Genomic DNA, 11,761 nt, shown 5'->3' with positions numbered 1-11,761 from the left:
GGGGGGAAAGAAAGGAGAGACACAGAATGAGAGACAGTGAGCTGTGGAGAAGGATGCAGGGATGCTTTCATGTAATTTGGACGAGTTGAGCAGTGGACAAATGCATAGCAGATTAAATCTAAAGTGGGTCAATGCAAGGTTATCTGCTTTGGTAGCAAAAGCAGAAAGTCAGATTATTACCTGAATGGTGATAGATTGGGGATTGGGAATTGGGACATGCTATGAGACCAGAGTGTCCTTATACACCAGTCACTGAAAGCAAGCTTGCAGGTGCAGGAGGCAGTATAAGCAGCAAATGGTATACTGGTCTTTGTAGCAAGAAAATTCACATATTGGAGCAGAGACATTGTGCTGCAATTGTACAGGGCCCTGGCGAGACCTCACATGGGAGTCTTATGTGTAATTTTTGTTTCCTTATCAGAGAAAGGAGCTTTTGGTCCTGGAGGGACTGAAACATTACTTTAGTAGTCTGTTTCCCTGGGATAGCAGGACCAACACAAAGAAACACCCCATCTTTTAGAGCTGTATTCACCAGCAATGAAAAGAACAAGTGGAGATCTTGCAAAACCTATAAAATTCCAATAGGACTACATGACAAATGCAAGAAGGATGTTTCTGATGACTGGGGTGTCTAGAACCAGGGGTCACAGTTGGGGCAGCACAGTGGCTCAGTGGTTAGCACTGCAGCCTCAGCACCAGGGACCCAGTTTCGATTCCAGCCTTGGGCGACCATGTGATAAGTTTGCACATTCTCCCTGTGGGTTTCCTCCCACAGTCCAAAGATGTGGTCAGGTGGATTGGCCATGCTAAATTGCCCATAGTGTTAGGTGCATTAGCCAGAGGGAAATGGGTCTGGGTGAGTTACTCTTCAGAGGGTCAGTGTGGGCTTGGTGGGCCAAAGGGCCTGTTTCCACACTGTAGAGAATCTAATCTTATCAAAGTTAAGGGTAGGCCATATAAGGCTGAGATGAGGAGAAATCTCTTCACTCAGTGTTGAGTTTGTGGAATTCTCCATTACAGAGAGCAGTTGAGGCTAAAACACAATGTTTTCATAAGGAGTTAACTGTAGTCCTCAGGACTGAAAGGACCAAAGTGTACAGGGAAAAAGCATATCAAGTTGGATGATCAGCCATGATCACACTGAATGATGGAACAGGCTCAAAGGGCTGAATGGGGGAAAGGATGGCAGATGCTGGAGAAGAAGGGCTCTTGTCTGAAAAATTGACTCTCTTGCTCCTCGGGTGCTGCCTGACCTGCTGTGCTTTTCCAGCACTCTACTCTCGACTCAAAGGGCTGAATATCCTAGTCCTGCTCTTATTTTCTATTTTTCTGCATTCTCTTTAAAAGACCCATGGGGTCATAATGATGAAACTCAATTTAAAACTGAATTAATCATATTAAACCAACTGTTCATCCTTTCTTTTACATAAGATTGCCATCAGTATTGCTATTTTTCTTCATCAAAAAACTCCATTGTGTCTGTTGATAAATTCACAGGCTTTGATTGATAGTTTCTTGGGCATATAGCACTGGTCACACCTCTAAGTAGCTTGAGTACCTTCAGCAATATGACAACTAACTTAAAAATGAGCATGAAAATTAAGTAATACAAATTTTCCAAGAAAAGGCACATCCTTACTAGTCCAAGTAATTTATACTTTTACTATTAAAATTAGAACATACTAGTTATTGGAAGATGTAGCCTAATTTTCCTCCTAAAAAACTTTTTATAAAACATACTCTGATTGGAACAAAAACAGTGCATCTACAGTATAGAATATTTGACCCAATGAATCAAATTCTGACCCTGGATAAAGAAAACTTTGATTATATCAACTTCAAATTCAGTTACTTGTCATCACTAAGACAACAGATACACTGGAATCTTTTTGACCTCCAGTTTACCATCTGAAACCCAACATTGATTTAATTTCAGGTAAATAATGTGATGTTAAACAACTTGGAAACTATTCCAAACTATTATACCCCTTGTAAATGGAATCGAATAGTTATGTAGTGTGAACACTCTTAAAAAAAACACATAGCACTAAATATACCTGGATGATCATTCATCTAACATCTTCAGGAGTTGTACATAATAGAATAGACTGTAATATCAGTCCCAAAGATGATAATCATAGGTAAACTTCAATGCAATTTTAGAAGTATTACAAACTGTATTTTTTAGATACCATATTATATACAGAAATGGGAAACGTTATAGTCAATGCTTTAAATTAAATTCAGAATAAAACACAAGTAGTGCATTTAAGGCGAATTTACCGATTTCGGGGAATGAACGTGAAAAAAAAATCAGTAAAACAAATATGCCAAGATCAAAAAAATTGAAATCTCCCTGAACAAAATATTTTCGAATATCTAAATTAAGAACCAGTCTTGCTGACTATTTAATGAGTTTAAATTGATGACAATCCGGTGGCTCCCACCCACTTTAGGCCCATGCCGGAATTTTAACACCTCACATCACTCAGTAACACAGCAGTGTTTCCTTTGAATATAGCTCAACTTCCAGTGCTTACAATCCAATCTGCCCCATGGCGTTTTTAAGCAGCTTTGACTTACCAACTATTTCTCCTGTATATCTACTATCCAGAGCCGCGCTCGCTCACTTCCACCTCCCGGTGCTTTCAGAAGCCGACAGCCACTCGGCCGCGCACGCGCATATTCACGACACTTGCCAGTCGCGCATGCGCACTCTCATAACAGAGTGCACACTCGCGACACCACCCTGTCGTGCTGATGACACCCCGTCCCAGCAACGCACGCGTACTACGCATGCTCCCCACTGGCCTTGCAAGGTCACGAGGTTCCAATCCTCCTCCACTGCGCACGCTCAGTACTGTGGAGTGCGCACAGAAGAGCAGTTATTGTCTTCGGGCGCTGTTAATGCCTGTTGTTTCGAGTGTCTCAGGAGCACAATGAATGAATGAACGCGGCACTGAATAAGATGGGGAACACCACCAAATGTTGGCAATATTGTATTGCGTGGCTCGCTGCTGTTTGGGGAAGCGGGTGGGGAATCTGACAGAGGAGATGCCGGCTGAAGCTTTCAATTGTCGTGACGGTCTATATTTGCTTCCTTTACAAGTGGTTTTCTGATGATTTGACCTCTATTTCTAGACTTTTGATGTTCTTCTTTCAGATTTTCAAACTTAACAATTTCCCTTCAATTATGGGGCTGGAAATTGTGTAATGGAAAGCTTGTAAGTCTGAAACAGACATTTTTTCACTCTGAGATAAAATTGAGAACTGCGGATGCTGAATGTCAGAAACTGTTGGTGGAACTCTCCGGGTCTGGCAATATCAATGGGGAGAAAGCAGAGTTAACATTTCGAATCTAGTGACTCTTCATCAGAACTGACAGCAGCTAAGAAAACGTGATATTTATGCTGAAGATCAGATTCGAGGATTGGGGTAGTGTTGAGTGGAAAGGTAGAGATGGAGCCCGAGGGAAAGTGATACCAAAGGGGAGAGCAGACGAGGAGATTACTGTTAGTCGGCCAGGACCGAAGAGAAGCTGAGTAAGTGGTAATGAGAGTGGAGAGTAGCTGTGCTGAAATTAAACTATTTAATTTGATAATAAGTCTGAGAATGGGTTGGCTGTGCTAAAAGCAACAAAATTCCACATGGTAGCCTGGTTTAACACATGGAATCCCAGGGGAGAATTGGATACAAAATTGGCTTAAAGGTGGGAGACAATCGGGTGGTGGTGGAGGGTTGTTCTTTGGACTGGGTGACCACTGGTGTGCCACAAGGATCAGTGATGGGTCTACTGCTCGTCAACATTTATACAAGCGAATCTAGGAGCTGTGGTTAGTAAATTTACAGATAATTCAAAAATTGGTGGTGTAGTGGAGAGCGAAAGCTATCTGAGTGCAGTGGGACCTTGATCAGATGGGTCAATGAGTCGAGAAGTGGCACATGGAGGTTAATTTTGATAAATGTGACGTGTTGTATTTTCAAAAGGTAAACCAGGGCAGAATTTAGAAATGTTGCCAAACAAAGAGACCGAGAGGCGCAAGTGCATACTTCCTTGAAAGTGGAATCACAGGTAGACAGGTGGTGAAGTCTTGCCTTCATTGGTCAGTGCATTGAGTATAGGAATTGGGATGTTATGTTGTAGCTGTACAGGACATTGATTAGGCCATGTTTAGAATACTTTGTTCAGTTATGGTCTCCCTTCAATAGGAAAGATGTTGTTAAACTTCAAAGGGTTCAGAAAGATTTACAATGATGTTGCTGGGATTGGAGGGTTTGAGCTAAAGGGAGAGGCTGAATAGACTGGGGTTTTTCTTACTGTGGAGCATCTAAGACTAAGGGCTCAGCTTATAGAGGTTTATAAAATAGTGAGTGCCATAGATATGGTGAATAGCCGAACTATTTTTCCAAGAATAGGGGAGTCCCGAACAAGACGGCAGAGCATCAAGATGAGAGGGGGAAAATTTAGAAGAGACCTGAGGGGCAACTTTTTCATGCAGAGGCTGGTGTATGTATGGATAGAGCTGTCAGAGCAAGTGATGGAGGCAAGTACCTGAATGGGTATATGAATAGGAAGGGTTTGGAGGGATATACTGGCAAATGGGACTACAGCAGCTTACATCTGGTGGGCATGGATAAGTTGGACCAAAGTGTCTGTTTCCATTCCTCTCTATGTCATGAGAGGATTGGGTGTGGGGATGGGTAAAAACACGGAAGAATTGAATTAGGTTTTTGAGTCCTAGATGCTACAGGGTCCCCAAGTGGAAAATGAGATATTCTTTGAGCTTGTGCCGAGGCTCACTGGAAGTAGGGCTACTACAGAAATGTTGGCATAGGAACGTGGTGATGTCTTGAGGTGGCAGGTAACTGGAAACTCAGTCATTTTTATGGACAGAACATTGGTGTTCTGCAAAATGGTCACCCAGTCTGTGTTTTGTCTCCCCAATATATTGCAGACCACATTGTGAACAGGTGGAATGAAATGCAGGTAAATTGCTGCTTCAACTAGAAGGTAGTTTGGGACCTGCGATAGTGAGGAAGGAGGAGGTAAATGAGCAGGTTTTACAGCTTCTATGATTGAATGAGAAGGTGCCATAGGGGAGTGGGAATGGCAGAGGAGAGGCCCAACCTGCCCTGCAGAATGCTGACAAAGGAGGGGAGGGGAATAAATGCCTGGTTTTGGTCGAGGTAATGAAAATGGTGCCTTTGTGTGCAGAGGCTTATAGAGTGGTAAGTGAGGACCTTGGGATCTATCATTGTTTTGGAAAGGAAGAGAATGGGTGAAGGCAGAAGTGTGAGAGATGGGTTAAACAGGGCTATAGAACCTGTCAACCATAGTAGCAAGAAACCCTCACTTGAGGAAAAAGATGGACATTTCTGAAGCCCTTGTGGAAGGTGGCGTTATCAGAACAGATTTGATGAAGACAGAGAAACTGAAAATTGGATGGAGTCTTTAGAGGAAAGCAGGGTATGAATGTGTATGGTGCAGGTTAACTGTGGGAGTCAGTGGGTTTCTAATCGATATAGGTGGCTAGCCTATACCCAGAAATGGGGTCCTCAGCAAAGGACTTAATTTTATCCCTCTGCACTCCACTGCATGAATTTTAGGCAGACATGATATTGTACTCTTCCATTGCCAAACATATAAAAGAGAGGGAAGTGTGAACATTGTACCGCTGGAAAATGAGGTTGGAGAAGTAATAATGGGGAACAAAGAAATAGCAGAGGAATTGGTTAGGAATGTGGGACTGGGATATCACAGCAATTACAGAAACATAACTCAGGGACGGACAGGACTGCCAACTTAATGTTCCAGGATACAAATGTTTTAGGAAGGATAGAAAGGGGAACAAAAGAGGAGGGGGAAGAGGTGTTTTTGATAAGGGATAAGCATTACAGCTGTACTTGGGGAGGATATTCCTGGGAATACATCCAGGGAAGTTATTGGTGTGAAACTGAGAAATAAGAAAGGGATGATCACCTTATTGGAATTGTATTATAGACCCCTAATAGTCAGCAGGAAATTGAGAATACTGGAATGGTTATGGCATGGGATTTTAACTTTCCAAACATAGACTGGGACTGCCATAGTTTTTTTTAGATTAGATTACATTACAGTGTAGAAACAGGCCCTTCGGCCCAACAAGTCCACACCGACCCGCCGAAGCGAAACCCACCCATACCCCTACATTTACCCCTTACCTAACACTACGGGCAATTTAGCATGGCCAATTCACCTGACCCTGCACATCTTTTGGACTGTGGGAGGAAACCGGAGCACCCGGAGGAAACCCACGCAGACACGGGGAGAACGTGCAAACTCCACACAGTCAGTCGCCTGAGGGGGAATTTGAACCCGGGTCTCAGGCGCTGTGAGGCAGCAGTGCTAACCACCGTGCCACCGTGCCGCCCACGGTGTTAAAGGTTTAGATGGAGAGGAATTTAAGTGTGTACGAGAAAAGTTTTTGAATCAGTATGTGGATGTACCTACTAGAGAAGGTACAAAGCTTGACCTACTCTTGGGAAATAAGGCAGGGCAGGTGACTGAGGTGTCAGTGGGGGAGCAGTTTGTGACCAGCGACCATAATTCTATTAGTTTTAAAATAGTGATAGAACAGGATAGACCGGATCTAAAAGTTGAAGTTCTAAATTCGAGGATGGCTAATTTTGATGGTATTAGGCAAGAACTTTCGAAAGCTGATTGGGGCAGATATTCATTGGTAAAGGGCAGCTGGAAAATGGGAAGGCTTCAGAAATGAGATAACGAGAATCCAGAGATGGTATATTCCTGTTAGGGTGAAAGGAAAGACAGGTAGATATAGGGAATGCTGGATGACTACAGAAATTAAGGTTTTGATTAAGAAAGAGAAGGGAGCATATGTCAGTATAGACAGGAGAGATCGAGTGATTCCTTAGAGTATAAAGGAAGTAGGAGTATACTGAAGAGGGAAATCAGAAAGGGAAAAAAGGGACATGAGATAGCTTTGGCAAATAGGGTTAAGGATAATCCAAATGGTTTTTTATAAATACGTTAAGGACAAAAGAGTAACTAAGAAGAGAAATATCAGTAAGGCAGCCTGTGTGTAGAGCTACATGAGATGGGGGAGATACTAAACAAGTATTTTGCATCAGTGTTTACTGTGGAGAAAGACATAGAAGATATAGAATGTGGGGAAATAGATGGTGACATCTTGAAAAGTGTCCATATTACAGAGATGGTGGCGCTGGATGTCTTGAAATGCATAAAAATTTTGGAAGAAGGTTTGTTCGCTGAGCTTGAAGGTTCGTTTCCAGATGTTTTGTCACTCTACTAGGTAACATCTTCAGTGGGTCTCAGGCGAAGCATTGCTGAAAATTCCTGCTTTCTATTTATATGTTTGGGTTTCTTTGGATTGGTGATGTCATTTCCTGGGGTGATGTTATTTCCTGTGGTGAAGTCACTTCCTGTTCTTTTTCTCAGGGGGTGGTAGATGGGGTCTAACTTGATGGAGTTCCAACCAGAACTCTATCAACAAACACATCGAGTTAGACTCCATCTACCACCCCCTGAGAAAAGGAACAGGAAGTGACTTCACCACAGAAAATGACATCACCAACCCAAAGAAATCCAAACGTATAAATAGAAAGCAGGAATGTTCGGCAGTGCTTCGCGCTCGAGACCCACTGAAGAGGTTACCTAGTAGGGTGACTAAACATCTGGAAGTGAACCTTCAAGTTCAGCGAGCAAACCTACATCCAATACCTCAATCTGAGCTAAAAATCTTCTCAAAACTTGCTAATGCATAAAAGTGTATAAATTCCCAGTACCTGATCAAGTGTACCCTTGTACTCTGTGGGAAGTCAGGGAATGATTGCTGGATCCCTTGCTGAGATATATGTGCCATCGATAGTCACAAGTGAGGTGCTGGAAGACTGGAGGTTGACTAATGTGATCACACTATAAGAAAGGTGGTAAGGAAAAGCCAGGGAACTATAGACTGGTGAGCCTGACATTGGTGGTGGACAAGTTGTTGGAGGGAATCCTGAGGGACAGGATGTACATGTATTTGGAAAGGCAAGGTCTGATTAAGGATAGTCAGCATAGCTTTGTGTGTGGAAAATCATGTCTTACAAACTTGATTGAGTTTTTTGAAGAAGTAATAAAAGGGATTGATGAGGGCAGAGCGGTGAACATGATCTATATGGACTTCAGTAAGGCGTTCGACAAGGTTCCCCAAGGGATACTGGTTAGCAAGGTTAGATCTCATGGAATACAGGGAGAACTAGCCATTGGAATACTGAACTGGCTCGAAGGTAGAAGACAGAGGGTGGTAGTAGAGGGTTGGTTTTCAGACTGGAGGCCTGTGAACAGTGGAGTGCTACAAGGTTTGGTGGTGGGTCCCTTACTTTTAGTCATTTATAAAAATGAATTGGATGTGAACATAGGAAATATAGGTCGTAAGTTTGTAGATGACACCGGTATTGAAGAAGGTTACCTCACAGTACAATGTGATCTTGATCAAATGGGCCAATGGGCTGAGGAGTGGCAGATGGCTTTAATTCAGATAAATGCGAGATGCTGCATTTTGGAAAGGGAAATCTTAGCAGGACGTATACACTTAATGGTAAGATCCTAGGGAGTGTTGCTGAACAAAGAGACCTTGGAGTGCAGGTTCATAGTTCCTCGAAAGTAGAATCGCTGATGGATAGAATAGTGAAGGCAGCATTTGGTACGCTTTCCTTTATTGGTCAGAGTATTCAGTATAGGAATTGAGAGGTCATGTTGCAGCTGTACAGGACGTTGGTTAGGCCACTTTTGGAATATTGCGTGCAGTTCTGGTCTCCTTCCTGTTGGAAGGATGTTGTTGAAAGGGTTCAGAAAAGATTTACAGGGATGTTGCCAGGGTTGGAGGATTTGAGCTATAGAGAGAGGCTGAATAGGCTGTGGCCTTTTTGCTTGGAGAGTCAGACACTGAGTGGTGACCTTATGGAGGTCTATAAAATCATGAGGGGCATAGATAAGATAAATAGACAAGGTCCTTTCCCTGGTGTGGGGGGAGTCCAGAACTAGCGGTCATAGGTTTAGGGGGAAAGGGGAAAGATATAGAAGGGACCTAAGGGGCAACTTTCTCACATAGAGGGTTGTGTATGTATGGAATAAAGCTGCCAGAGGAAGTGGTGGAGGTTGGTACAATTGCAGCATTTAAAAGGCATCTGGATGGATATATAAATAGCAAGGGTTTAGAGGAATATGGGCCAATTGCTGACAAATGGGACTAGATTAAATTAGGATATCTGGTTGGCATGGATCAGTTAGACCGAAGGGTCTGTACATCTCTATGACTCTAACTGATGGAAGACACCATTAGCATACCAGAACTTTGAAAGTCAGTGCAGAGAGGAGTGTAATGACCATCGCAAAATGGATGGTGTTGGGGAAACTGAAATATCTGAAGCTGGATCAGATGCACTACACCCAAAGTTCTGAAAGAGATGGTTCAGAAAGTTGTGGAAGTGGTGGTGATCTTTCATGAATCATGGGAGTCAGAATGGGTGCGAGAGGACTGGAAAATATCTAATGTAACAAGGGAGGGAGGCAGAAACAGGAAAGTTTAGGCCAGTTAGCCTGACCTTGGTCATTGGTTAGATTTTAAGAGTTCATTATTAAAGATGACTTTGTGAAGTACTGAGAAGTGCATGGTAAAATATAGCTAAATCAATAGTTTCATCAAGGGGAGATCAAGCCTGACAAATCTGTTAAAATGCTTCAAGGAAGTAACAAGCAGACAAAAGAAAACCCCTGGACTTTATTATTCATTCATTCATGGGATGAGGGCATCGCTGGTTAGGCCAGCATTTATTGCCTAATTGCTCATAAGAGTCAATCACATTGTTGTGGGTCTGGAATCCCATGTAGGCCAGGACAGGGAAGGACGGCAGTCTCTTTCCCTAAAGGACATTGGTGAACTACATGGATTTTTTCCGGATGATCATCAACTGATTCATGGTCATCATTAGACTCTTAATTCCAGATTTTTAATTGATTTCAAACTCCACCATCTGTCATACCAGGATTCAAACCCAGGTCCCCAGAACATTACCTGGGTCTCTGGCTTAGCAGAACAGTGATAATACCACTAGGTTGTTGCCTCTCCTATTGGACTTCCAAAAGGCCTTTGAGAAGATGTTGGACAAAAGGCTGTTAAATAAGATGTGATGGTGTTATGGGCAAGGCCTTTTTCTGGATGGCAGCCAGTGACTAAGGAGTTCCACAGGCTTTGGTACTGCAACTATTCATGTTACAAATTAACAATCTGGATGAAGTACCCGAGGGTATTGTGGCTAAATTTGCAGAGATAAGTGGAGGTAGAAGTTGTGTTGAAGAAGTGGGGAGGCTGCAGAAGGATGTGCTGGCATTAGAAGGTCCAGGGTTTGCAAGAATGATCCAGGGGATACAGCTTGTCATATGAGGAACAGTTGAGGACTCTAGGTCAGTATTGAATGAAGTTTAGCAGGATCGGGGGAATCTCAATCTGAATTCTGAGAGGCCTGGATAGATTTAGATGTGGAGGTGATGTTTCCAGTTGTAGGAGAGACTGGGATCTGATGGGACAGCCTCAGAGTGAAGGACAGCCATTTAGAACTGAGATAAGGAAATTTGTCCTTATGTCAGTGAAGAGAGTAGTTAATCTGTAGGCTGTGGAGGCTAAGTGTTTATAAAACAGTTTGATTAGTAAGGGGATCGAAGGTTACATGGAGAAACATATCAGCCATGATCGAATAGTGGAACACACAATGTGCCAAAAGGCTTAATTCTGTTTGACTATTAGACCATAAAATACACAAAGGATCACAAGCCATCATTTCCATCACCTATACCTGCATCCAAGTCCTTTATAAAAATGACAAACAGCAGTGGTCCCAAAACAAATTCTTGTGGCACACCACTAGTAACTGGACTCCAAGCTGAATATTTTCCATCAACCACCACTCGTTGCCTTCTTACAGAAAGCCAGTTTCTCATCCAAACTGCTAAATCATCCTCAATCCCATGCCTCCATATTTTCTCCAAAAGCCTACCATGTGGAACCTTATCAAAGGCTTTACTGAAGTTCATGTACACCATGTCAACTGCCCTACCCTCATTCACATGCTTGGTCACTACCCCCAAAAAACTCAATGAGGTTTGTGAGACATGACCTGCCCTTGACAAAACCATGTTGACTATCTCCAATAAAATTGTTGCTTGCTATACGATTATAAATCCTCTCATAATCCTTCCAAAACCTTTCCTATGACAGTCCAGTGAGCCTTGTACTATAATTACCTGGTCATCTCTACTGCCCTTCTTTAACAAGGGCACATTTGCAATCCTCCAGTCTTCTGGTACTAAACCGAGAGCAACGATGACTCAACAGATCAAGGCCAAAGGCCCCGCAGTCACCTCAGCTTTCCAGAGAATTCTCTGATAAATCCTATCTGGCCCAGAGTACTTATCAATTCTAGAAGGTGTGAAAGTAGTTAACACCACCACCTTACTAACCTCAATCCTTTCTAGTTTAATATCCCATTCTTCTCCTCTATAATGTTCTCCTTTTCCTGAGGTGAAAACAGATGAGAAATATTCATTTCGTACCTCTCCAATCTCCACCGGGTCCACACACAACTTCCCACTGGCTCTATTCCTACCCTCGTCATCCTTTTATTCCTCACATGCCTATGGAAAGCTTTAGGGTTCTCCTTTATTCAACCTGCTAAAGACTGCTCATGTCCCCTCCTTGCT

General features: G+C 42.8%; 1 protein-coding gene across 1 annotated transcript in view; it reads right to left on the bottom strand.

Moving 5' to 3' along the window:
- The window catches only part of LOC122555210 (importin subunit alpha-5), a 70,769-nt gene extending 68,054 nt beyond the window's left edge, over positions 1–2,715 (bottom strand). Inside the window, exon 1 of the mRNA XM_043700970.1 lies at positions 2,584–2,715. The gene's annotated coding sequence lies outside the window, so the exon portion shown is untranslated. The remainder of the gene's footprint in view (positions 1–2,583) is intronic.
- Positions 2,716–11,761: the final 9,046 nt, after the last annotated feature.

This window comes from Chiloscyllium plagiosum, chromosome 12, assembly GCF_004010195.1.
Source record: "Chiloscyllium plagiosum isolate BGI_BamShark_2017 chromosome 12, ASM401019v2, whole genome shotgun sequence".
In the NCBI taxonomy this organism is placed as follows: Eukaryota; Metazoa; Chordata; class Chondrichthyes; order Orectolobiformes; family Hemiscylliidae; genus Chiloscyllium; species Chiloscyllium plagiosum.
Note: the sequence above shows the minus strand (reverse complement) of the source record. Positions and strands in the feature narration are given on the sequence as shown.